Source organism: Heterocephalus glaber, unplaced genomic scaffold, assembly GCF_053883595.1.
Source record: "Heterocephalus glaber isolate CG9 unplaced genomic scaffold, H.glaber_assembly_v1.0 deba00001504, whole genome shotgun sequence".
Lineage (NCBI taxonomy): Eukaryota > Metazoa > Chordata > Mammalia > Rodentia > Bathyergidae > Heterocephalus > Heterocephalus glaber.
In genome coordinates, this window is record NW_028258324.1 from 26,069,810 (window position 1) to 26,082,549 (window position 12,740).

The following is a 12,740-nucleotide window of genomic DNA, read 5'->3' on the forward strand; positions in this document are numbered from 1 at the left end:
TGTTGGATGTTCCTTTTTGACCCATTCTGCCATTCTGTTTCTTTTGATTGGTGAATTGAGACTATTAACATTGATGGTTATAACTGAAATGTATTGACTTGTCATTGCCATGACTTTTTCTTTTTGTTGGGTTCTCCCCCTTTACATTTAATTTCTTGTCATGCCAGATGGGTATATTCTGCTTTGCTTCCTGGGATTGTGATCCTCAATGTCTGTTCCTAGGATATTGTGTAAAATTCTTTGGAGTGCTGGTTTGGTATTCATGAAGTTCCTAAGGTGCTCTTTGTCATGAAAGTATCTTATTTCTCCATCCATTTTGAAAGATAGTTTTGCAGGGTACATCAATCTGGGTTGGAGGCTGTTTTCTTTTAGGGCTTGGAATATGTCACTCCAAGCTCTTCTTGCCTTGATGGTTTGTGTTGAGAAGTCTGCTGTGATTCTGATGGGCTTTCCTTTGTATGTGATTTGTTTATTTTCTCTAACTGCTTGTAGAATTTTGTTCTTCTGTTGAGTTTCTGGAATCTTAACAATTATATGCCTATGTGTAGATTTTTTTTTGATCAAGGCTAGTTGGAGTCCTATATGCCTCACTTATCTGTATGTCAAGCTCTTTTCCCCTGCTTGGGAAGTTTTCTGCCATTATTTCTGTGAAGAGATTTTTTATGTCATCTGCACTCTCTCCTCTTTCTTCATTGACTTCAATCAGTCTTATGTTATTCTTCTTTGCATCATCTAGCAGCTGTTGGATTGATTTCTCTTGTTCCCTTATAATTTTGAAGCAATTTTTCTTTTCCTGGTCACTAATTGCAATCTTATCTTCTATATCTGAAATTCTGTCCTCACATTGGCTCATTCTGCTGTGTAGACTTTCAATGGAGTTTTTCATGTCCTGGAAATCTATTTGCATCTGTTTTATGGATTCCATTTGTTTCCTATGTTGGGATGCCATCATATTCCTCAGCTTCTCTCTAGATTTATTAATCATGTCTTGTACTAGGGGCACAATTTCTCCTGTTATCTGAGAAATTATTTCTGATTTCATTTTTTCCAGATCCCCTTTTGTTGCCAGTTCAGTGGGTCCAGGTGGTTGAGTATCAGAGTGTCCCATCTCATTTCCCTTTGGGGTTGCTGTAGGTGATCTGGAAGTCTGGTTTTGAGACTTATTTATGTGTTTTCTCATTTCGACTCAGGCGGGGGGGGGGGGCTGTTGGTGCCTGCATGGATTACCTCCTCTGAACTGGGAGAAGTGGGACAGGGGCTGGGAGCAGTGGTAGGGATGGTGGCCCAAAAGCTCTTTCCTGTGGGCTGGGAGCAGCGGGAGGGATGGTGGCTGGGAAGCCTCTTCCTCTGGTCCAGGAGCAGTGGGATGGCAGCTCAGAAGCCCCTACCTCTGGGCCGGGAGCAGTGGGAGGGATGGTGGCCTGGAAGCCCCTTCCTCTGGGCCAGGAGTGGCAGGACAGAAGGTGGCCCAAAAGCCCTATCCTCTGGGCTGGGAGCAGCAGGAGGGATGGTGACTGGGAAGCCCCTTCCTCTGGACCAGGAGCAGTGGGATGGTGGCTCAGAAGCCCCTACTTCTGGGCCAGGAGCAGCAGGACTCAGTACCGTGGTCTGGTGTCCTCTGCGTCTTTGTAATGTGGAACCAGGTGGCTGTACAGAGGAGCGGGGGTGGGGGTCCAGTGGATTGTTGCTGGGGCACGGGCTGATTCGGCGTGTTCCGCATGACTCGGGACCTTGGTAGAGCGTGCATAGACCTGCCTGTCTGCAGCGGGCTGATTCGGTGTGTCAACATACCAAATTCTTTGAATTGAACTGCATGCAGGTGTCCAACCCCATTTCAAGGTTACTTTAGCTTTCAAACATTAGATCAGTTCCATGGTACAGGATGATGTATACATGGAAACAGATTTGTAGCTTTATTGGTAGAATTGGAACCTTTTGCTCCATGCCATGGTAAATCAGAACCCTGCTCATAACCTCAAGATTTCCCCCTCCTAATTAGCTGAAGAGAAAAATCAAGAAGATGAATAAACTCACATTAGAAGAGAAATTGTTGTTTTACAACTCGAGTATGAACAAAACGAGGGATGAGCACAGAATTACAGATGATCCATTAAATAGTATGTCAGGAGGGTAAGAGTTGTGACTCACAGGAAAGAGCAATTTCTTGTTTATATGATTATCTGTCTTTGCCATCCTTATGCTAAATAAAGTGATTCTAATGGCACATGTGCCCTTAAAGTTTTTCTTTAAGTGAGAAAGTGTTTCATTAGTGCGAAATCCCTTATTGGCAGCATTTTACCCATGAGTGGCCATTACCAAGTTTTAGTCTCCTGTCTGGTCCCCAGCCTCCATTTTATCACAGCTCCATTCCACCTTCCATACCATTTCCAGGTGATTCTTCTTTAACTGTTATGTTTACCAAGTTATTGCCCTAAAGATAATTTAACTTCTTTGTCATTTAAGATATTCTTCAGTATTCCCAAAGTTCTTGATATTTAGTATTACCTATAATCTAGCCCCCAATCTGATATTACAGGTTTGTCTCCCTGATTCATTTTTAAGATACTGTTCCTTTGGGAATTTGTCTTACCAGGCATGTGCTGTTAAGAGAGGAGGGAATGACTGAGTCCTGGAATCAGCAGCCTTGGGCTTAACTCTGTCACTTACCAACTGTGTATAATTATGTAACCCATTAATTTCACTTAAGATTATGGTCTCGAGGTGCATCCATTTTCCTACAAATGACTCAAATTTATCCTTCTTTATGGCAGGGTAATACTCCATCATATCTAAATACCTTTTTCTTTATCCATTCATCTGTTGATGGACATATAGGCTGTTTCCCAAGATTTAGCTATTATCAATTATGCTGCTATAAACATGGATATGCATATATCACTTTGGTATGATGCTTTTAACTCTTTGGTGAACTGAACACACAAATTTAAATATCACATTGTTTCTCTTGTATGAAAAATCCAAAAGATTAAAAAAAAAAAGGACCATAATGGAGAATAAATATTGAGAAGTAGAAAGAATATGTTCAATTGGAAAGGGAAACAAGGGAGGGGGAAGGGAGAAGGAAGGAAGAGAAAAGAAAAAACAGAGAATAAAAGGAAAAAATGGAAACAAAGCATTTGTAAAAGGGAAAAGGAAGAAGAGTTGAAGGGAGGGGAGAGGAATGGGGAAAAAATAAGAATCTAGATATAAATGTATAAATTCGCTATGATGAATGTGGTCAAAATGTATGAAAAATATGTACTAATTAAAAAAGATAAAAATAATTAGGTAGCCCCATTTCTCCATTTATAGGATTATAATATCATGGCCCTGAGGCAACATGTTTGCAGAAGAGGCTGAGAACACAAACCAGGAGGCTGGTACATGGTCAACATTTAACAAGTGCTGTTTGCCTTGCTCCCTCCCCAGCTCTGTTGCTACAGGGTGCTTTCTGAAATTATCTGATCCCGTCCACACCTGCGCTCATTTCCCAGCCCTCTCATGGCCTCTCTTTCTTGGTTTATACAAATTTCTGCCATTCTCTCAGGCTCATCATCACCTCCTGAGGGAAGCCCTCCCTGGTCACTTTAGTGTGCAGACATGTCCCTGCCTGAATTCACCTGCTTATGAGAGACAGAAATTAATCACACACTGCTTTGTATTGCTGCTTAAATGTTCATGTAGTATGTTATCTACTCCTGTAGATTATAACTCCTATAGGTTAGGGACTGCTTCTTTTTATTCTTTGTATCTCCTGGAATATCAAAAAATAAATGTTAAGTAATTTTTGAACAATGAAATAGAATATCTTAGCATGGTTACAATAAGTACAAAAGGGATAGCTTTCATAAACAATCAATGTGTTCTATGCATGACCATGTAGTGAGATATCTATTACTATTGGGTATTGTTTGAGAGTTTACAATTTGAAAGCCACAATACTTTTCAGTAGTTACACCAGTACTCTGATTTAGAATTAGAAACTCACATTTAGAAATAATAGGGCAAGGCAATCATATGACATATTATTCTGCAGCTGGCTTTTATTCCTCAACTACATGTATAGAAATTTTCTATGTAAGTACATAGATGTCGACTTCTATTTTACTTGCAGCATAGCTTTTTCCTATTATGAATATACTATGGTTTATTTTTACAGCACAAAAAATCAAATTATATTTTCCCAATATACTTACATATACATACTATGTATATGTCTATGTATATGTACTATGTCTATACATACTTAAGAAAATGCCCAAAAGTGTACATAACAAATTATCATTCTGAAAGGAAGAATTATTACATTTTTAATTTTTAACAGGGGATGCATTTATCTCTTATTTGATTTAAAAATCAACAAAGTGTTTGCATTTTTCTTTTTTATATTAAGAGTAATGAGGCTATAATTCTTTCTTATAGATCAGTCACCGAGGTGAAAAGTCCCAGCTTCTCAGCTACATATTTGTAAACCATTTGATGAGTTTCCATAGCAAGTTGGTTGAACAATTTATTGCTTTGACAGACTTTAAGGTCACCAGCAGATGTTGGAAGGAATTCAGAAAATAGAGAGCTGGAAAGTCATTGGCATATAGAAAAATAGTCCATTAAGAGAAGCAAGAGGAAGGGATTCACATTTCACACCCTTTGGGAAAGAGTTGAAAGGCTTAAAGAGAAGGCCCGCATCAGGCACAATGTGTCACTAAGGAAAGGGGCTTCAGTCGGACTCTGCCTCATGTGAGAGATGCAGTTTGTTTAACAGGAAGAAGGCACAGGTCCAAGGATCTAGCTCTGTACATGGAAGACTTCAGAGCCTTCCCTATTTCTGTGGCCTGAACCAACAGCTGCAGAAGGAATCACCTTTTCCACTGAAGGGACAAGACTCCTTAAATAGGCTTCAATGCTCCTTCATGCTGTAACCCTGTACCTGGTTCCTCATCCTTGCTGGATCATTAATTTTATCTCGGAATGTGTATAACAGAGGATCCATTCAGTTGGTATTTTTTTCCATAGTAGGCACTGCAACAAGGACAAGGAGGTCAAACATATTACCTCGAGTTCAGCCCCACCATTTGAAGCTGTGTGATTTGGGGCAACTTACATAGTCTTTCCTTATCTGTAACACAAGGATACATAATTTAAGTTCAGGGCTCCTGTGAGAATTCAGCTTCCAGTCTGACACTGAGAAGGCAGACAAAGAAAGTTAGTTTTCTCCCCCAAACCCCAAAAATTGTGTTGGCAAATAATGGGTTTTTTTTCAACAGATGGCTATGAAAATTGGCTTTTATTTTTTTGTTTTGGTGGGGAAATCCAGCACTTTTTCTTAAGTAGTGTTTATAGCTTTTAAAGGTGGAAATACTTCCCTTCTCACATAGCTTTCAGTGCTGGGGCTCAAATCCAGGGCTACAGGCATATTAGACATGTGCTCTATCACTGAATTACAACCTCAGCCTAGTTAGTCTTTTGGTACAGCAGTACTTAAAATTGATTAGCATCCTTGGTTCATAGCCCAAGAACATAAGGCAACTTATTTAGCTAAGCTTTGTTGAATTTGGCCAGAAAGTGTAATCCCAAACACCTTCAAGAAAAATCTGGATTCCTTCCTGGCTTTTCCACTCCAGGACTGTAAATAAGTTTAAAAAGCAAAGACAGCACATAAAATTGTGCACAAGAACCTTATGATAATATAATCTCGTGCCTGTAAAAAGTTTTATAATATATAAAAACCTTAAATATGAAAAATATTACCATTGATTTTTCCAACACTCTGCCCCCCAGACTCGATCCCTTAAAGCTGTTTTGTAGATAAGGATCTAAAGCTAACAAGGTCAGCTAATTTGCTGTGGGATACACATTCCAAGTAATGATGCCAGGATCTAAATCATTAGATCCAAGTCAACCCTTCCTTCCACTGCCTTTTAAATTGTCTTCAATAGCTTAAATGTGTGTACTTCTATAGTAACAACAAATACTAAGTTTTTCTCAGAACGAATGGCTTTAACTGTTTCTTCTAACAAAGCAGAAAAATGAGATATAAATGATGTGGGGCAAGATGGGAGATTTTAAAGACAGAGGATGATGTCTGGAACTGTTACCTCTATTTCTGTTCTTTCTATTACTTCTACCAATAACCACTGTGTACTGAAAGCTCTTCCTTAGCCACTTTCTAAACATCATCTTCAATTCTGCCAGCAACTCTGAAAAGGAAGTTTTATTAAGTTTTTCTTTTTTTGTAGATGAGGAAACTAAAACATGCAGGTTTTAAACAACTTTCCAGAACAACTAAATGTTATCGACAGAAGTTAGACCCAGGCTTTCAAGCTAGTGGACACTCTTACTAATACTTTTACCTCTAGTCTAGCCTTCTCTGTGGAAACCATCAGCCAGATGAGAGGAGTAAGGAATAGCTGGTAAGTGAGGCAGACTAGTCCACTTGGCCTTCAGCCACATGCCCTTCACTGGCTGAGGTTATACAAATTACAAGCTTTCACAATATGGGGTAGACTCCAAGAGGGACTGGGAGCCTATCGAGGTGCAGATGAGAATAGTGCGAAGACACTGGGGATTGACGAGAAAGAAAAGAGCAGCCCCTAACATCCAGGAGTTAGCCTGGCACTTGCAACAAGGCCCTGGTGCTTTCCTCTTGGCCATAAGCCATTTTCCAGAATGTGAACACCTGAAAACACCTTTTTGTGACTACGATGGGTCAAGACTACAGCAATGCCACTCCAAAATATGTGTAAACACACATGAGAAATAAGCAGTATCTATTAAAAATAAAAGTTTTAGGTTGGGGGTAGGGGTATGGCTCCATGATAGAGTTTGCCTAGGATACATGAAACCCTTGGTTCAAACTCTAGTGTGTGGGGAAGAGGGGAGACAAGTTAAATTTAACAGAATTTACCTGAACAAAGAACATTGATTCTGTAATAAATCCTTTCTAATATCCCTTTACTTTGAAACATGCCAGCAAATACGCTTTCTCACTAGATGCAACAAGCAGTACACACAACATGTTTGACTGCAGGGATGTGGCAGATTAGATGGAGTACACTGACACTAAAGTGGGTGGTGTGGCTCAGGAAACTTGTGTTTTGGCTTAAAATACTATCAAAATGACAAAAGTCAGAAATTTATGTCCCCTGCTTAGGCCTCACTGTCTAAGACCAGGCTCCAAGACATAAAATGATAAATTCAATATCTCCATCTATCGTTTAATAAAGCACTTCTCAAATGATAGATAGTACTCTTTTCTTTATAAAGTACCCAGTCTCAGGTATTTTGTTACAGCAACAGCAATTGGACTTAATAGAGGATCAAGCTTTATTTCTGATGTGTGAATAGCAAAATCCTGTGTTAAATGAAGTTTAGCCTTTCCTAGTCTCTGAACTCTACGAGTCTACCTCATTCTTTCTCATTGGCTATCTGCTTAGGTCTTTTGGTCCAAAGAGACTCATCTTTAAGGAGTTTTCTGATATTATAGAGTCTAACCCAAAACACCAGGGGATGCCTCCAAGATTCTTGCAAATGTTTCCCTTTAATCTCCTTGCCTCTACTTCTAGGGCTTGGAATATCTGCCTCTTTGTCAGAGTAGAAAGGTGAGACCCAGAGTTAAAATGCAGAACAAAGAGACTTCTCTCATATCCAAAAATACAAAAATGCTTCTGGAAGCCTCATTTCCAGCTCAGAGAAGCTGAAAGGTTCCACCATGAAAGGCAGTGTGTATACTTACTAAAGCCTTACACCATGGTAGAACTCATAGGTACCTTAGAGCTGTAGGACTCCCACAAATGTACCCCATCCTTCCTCCTCCTGTGTAGGATGCCAATCCTACTCAGTCCCAAGCTCCTTGTTTCTAGAGTCCTTTTTTCTCAGTCCTTCAGGAATAGCTTTGTCTGGATTTTTGAAGCTGAGAAAGCTCAATAACTATTCAGCAGGATTATGTGTCTTTGGTCTGCAGAGGAGACCCCAGCTTCTATCCCAAAAAAGCCTAAATAAACACCAACTACTACAAGTGCTTTTGTTACATCCCTGCTAGGTATACTAGTTCTAGAAGTAGAGAACTGGAATCACAGTGAAGATAAAAAAAGAGAAGAGGCACCTAAAAGCTATATTGGGGTGTTCTGTAAGGATCTTAGCCCCCAAAGCTTGTCTAAAGATATAAATAAGTTTTCTGAAACATGTTGAGAATTACTCAACTCTATTAGCCTTATTAGAGTGATAGGTTATGAACTCTACCACAATCAGTGTTCTTAAAGATGTTCAAACATCCAAGGGCAGATGGAAGGATATACAAGACCAGATCTGGGTTATAACTGAATTTTAGAGAATGTGATAAAAACCCCAAAACCTCAGTGTTACTGTCAGTTTCTAGACTGTCATACTAGAGGATTTCCATGAGGTAGAATTCCTCAAGACTTCCGAGAAGACCTTTTTGTCAAAGACCCAGGAATAGCTGGAGTGACATCCCCTAGAAAGTGCAATGTGTCCTTCTGTATCCTTTTTACCTGGTATTTTTCTACCCCTAATCAATATATATTTACTTTTTTATTCTAAATCCTGTGTGAGCAAAGGGCAACTGTGCCATGTTTGATAAAGATTCCTGGGAGACAATAAGCCAAACCATCTCTACGTCACAGCCTGTCTTCAGCTGCCTAGATAGTCAAGAATCAGAAGGTCAGGATTGAGTTTGACTAAACCCAGGACTCACCAGAGTCAGGGCAGCCGGTGGGAGTAGGCACTACGTGTCTGACAAAAGTGGGCCAGACAGGGTGAGCTACTTTACCTGTTCAACTTTTAAGCTGTCATAGCCACCTCCAGCTCCAGGCAAGGTGAAGCCCTTTTGTGGAGGGAGGTGAGTGTCCTTCCTGATCCAACAGTGGGAGATGGGAGGAAGCAGCAAGTTCATCAGATGTGGTTAAGTCAAACCAAGTGCAAGCAGGAATCTCTCCTGAGCAGGTTGTCTGGAAGTGTTAAAGGTGCTGAACTGGCAGCAGGGCTCCTGGTGGTGACTGCCAGTGGCCTTGGTCTCCGAGACTCCCTTCAGGGATTGCTCACTGGATGCCTAGTGAACACCCTTCCTTTTTGTCTGAGGGTCCTACTCCTACCTCCTATCTCCTAGATCCCATTTCTTCCTGTCTTGGAGGAAGGTGAATGCATTCATTTTGGTGGAGTGCATTCTCCTGTGGCTGCTCAGCAAGGGTTTTTTTTTAACTTGCTCTTCAGAAAATGTTGTGTGTTGTGGAAATAAATAATTTCTTTCAGAATTCCAAAGGGATTGCTCTACAGTTTTTGTCCAATATAACTGATCAGGTGTCTAAAGCCAGTATTATCCCCTATTCTTTCTATGTTTTCTATTCTTTTTTTCTATAAACTTCTATCCTTTTTTCCCCCCAAAGGTTTTAAAACAATGACCTGTGCCCTCCAGTCCTCTCCCCCATGGCAGTATTTGGGGTTGGATTACTTTGGTTCTCAAATTTTCCTAGATTTTTGCTATATATTTTTTTTAAAAATCTCTTATTCTTTTTGCTCTAGATTCTGAGTGAATCTGCAATTTCAAGGTTTTTTTATTCATTTCAAAATGTCAATATTTAATTTCTTATTGCTGCTGTGAAAAGTAACCATAACACTGGTAACATAAAATAGCACAAATTTGTTATCTTACAGTTTTTGAAAACAGAGGTCCAAAGTCAGTTTCACTGGACTAGAATCACAATGCTGGCCTGCGTTCTTCTTGAGGCTGGGTGAGACCTGCTGTCCTTGCTTTCTCAGCTTCTAGAGCGCATTTACATTTCTTCATTTGTACCCCTTCCTCCCTGCTCAAAGCCAGAAGGGTAGAAATTTCTCTCCTCCCTGAGTCCTGTTTCTGGCCTTACATCTCTCTCTGAATATAATACTCTTGCTTCACTCCTCTAAAGATGCTTGTGATTCACTGGGCTCACCTGGATAATCCAGGAGATAATCTCATTTAAAAACTCTTAATCACACCTCTAAAATCCACTTTGAGGTGACAGAGATAGGACATGGCATGGGGTATGTGAAAGGATGACTACCCTGCCACAGTCAGTATCTAGTTTGCTCGCCACTGGCCAGCCTCCCTAGAGTCTCCAGCTGGAGTGGTGACATTCTGGTTGGCTGTAAACATTTGGATGCTTAGGGGCTTCAGAGGGCTTGAGGGGAGATGTGTCTCAGCGCACATATGCAGGATGTACAAGTCACTTGATCTCTCTTATTTGGGTGTAGCATCCATGCCTTTAATGAGTCTAGTTTTCTTCAACCTAGAAACTATTTTCTAGAGAATAAACTTGTAGACATCTGCTACCCAGTGGCATGGAGAGAAGGAAAATAGGGACTCATGTCTCATTCTAGTGGTCTTCTTTGATTTTTGGGTCAAACAATACCTTATACTACAAATTTGGGAGTCTTTTGAGCATTCTGAGGTATGAATCAAGTTGGTCCTCAGCTTATCCTACTGATGGCTCAAGATTTTCATGTTTATTAAGTTGGTTTTGTCAGTTACCTCTCATAAGTTTGCTTTGTAGCTCTCAAAATTTTATAGCTGTTGTATCGTTTCCTAATCTCTCTTTTCTTTTTTTTTGGTACTGGGGATCAAACTTGGGTCCTTCTGCTTGTGAGGCAGGCGGCGGAACCACTGAGCTAAATCCCCAGCCCTCCTAATCTCTCTATATTTGTGATTTTATGTCTTTAGAAAAAGCCTATTATAAGTTTAGCACAATGCTAAGCAGGACTAAAATTAAAGAGGTGTGTGTGTGTGTGTGTGTGTGTGTGTGTGTGTGTGTTCTTCTTAATCCTAAAAAATTTTCAAATTGGTTAAGTTCCTTGAATCAGGCATGGTGTTATTTCTGACCTAGGTAGCCAGACTGTGAATTCAGGGCTCCTTCTAAAATAAAAAATTTGTTACCAAGTTTGTGTATTCTGCCTTGCCTGCCCAATTACACACTTTCAAACTTGACTCATTGCCATAATTTCCTGCCAGATATTAACTTCCGGCTTCATCTCACAAAGCAGGAAGCAGAACCAGCAGGAGTCTTTCTGAATACAAGAATCATGGTTTTCGTAGAATAACCTCAAATTGCTCCTATTCTTTACTGCTTCCCAATAAGGAATGAAAGTGTACAGGCTGCAGAAGGAGGTTTCAGGAATCTGAATGCAAAGGCTGTTGAACTCATCATCTCCAAGGCTGTGCCGAAAAAGTAAGGAAATGCTAGTTTCCTGTGCACTCGGTCTAACTAGTCATGCCTACCTCTTACATCTCCTTCTTTTCTTCCAAAGGTCTGACTCTATGAGCTTCTCCCATCACCTCAGCTTTTTGTTGCTTCAATAGCATTTCCAGGTCTCAGCCACCCTGAATCTCTTCCAACTGCACCTGGATTCTGGTTAATCACCCCAGTTCTAAGAGCTTTACATGTGCTAACCCATTTAATCTTCACAACAACCCTACTATTATTGCTGTTTAACAGATTTAGAAACTATGGTGCAGAGAGGTCAAATAGTTGACCAAGGTCACACAGATTTGAACCTAGTAATCTAACTCCAGAGTACATCTTCTTTTTATCACTATGTTAGAGACCACTTATAAATCTTCAATGTGCCAAACACTGTCTCTGAGATAAATATATCAATAAACACACAAATCGGTATGCATACACATACTCATTTATCCCTCTCAGCAGCCCTAGATTAACCAAACAGCCCAAAAGGAAAAATATTGAATAACTGAACAACAAAATTAACAACTTGACCTAATAGACACATGTGCATCACGTACCCAACATTTGGAGAAAACATACACTTTCTAAGTACACAGAATATTTATAAAAATCTTTCATAGAACGGATCTTAATTTTTTTCAAAGCATCAAGGTTGTATAAGTCACTTTCTGTGAATACAGTACAATTAAATTTAAAATCAATAAAAAACATAAAACCTTATATATCTAAGAATCTTAAAGCACATTTTAAAACTCACGGATCAAAAAATAAATCATACAGAAAAGTAGAAAGTATTTGTAACTAACAATATGGAAAATACAACATTTCAAAACTTGTGTGATGTACTGAAACTGGTACATAAATGAAAGTGTGTAGTTTTAGTGCTTATTTTTTAGAAAAGAAGAAAGAAAATTAATAAGGTAGCCATTCAATTTAAGAAGTAAAGAAAAGAACAGTGAGATAGACTCAAGGAGAACTGGAGATAAGTAATATATAAAGACCAGAAATATATAAAATAGAAATTACCCTCAACTATGATTAGCTGGCAGGATGTTGAGTATTAGTGGAAATATAACCCCTTAGGGTGTAAGGAAAGGATCTATGACACACATACCTGCCTCTCCTATTTTAAACTCCTTAAATGGATACTGGTAGAAAAGTCACTGCCTGTGGCCATATGCTAACACTAGATAGTGTCCCCGATTCTGTAGTGGAGTCATTTAGCTAGCATTTATTCAGAGCCCACTCAATGTGAGGCACTATATTGAATCTAAACAAGATTGAGCTAGTGTGATTTGTCTGAAAAACTGGAGGGATTGACTTGCCAGAAATTTGTTTACAGGAGGGCTGAGGTATCTTTGGGAGAATTTTAAAAGAAGGGGCTGGACATGGCCTGCTTATGGGCTTCACTGAGTGAGAAATCCTTTTGCTGCCAGAAGGGTGGCGCACTCAGAGTGCAACACGGTATTCATACCTTGGGCTGTCTCCTGAACCAGGACCTACCAAACT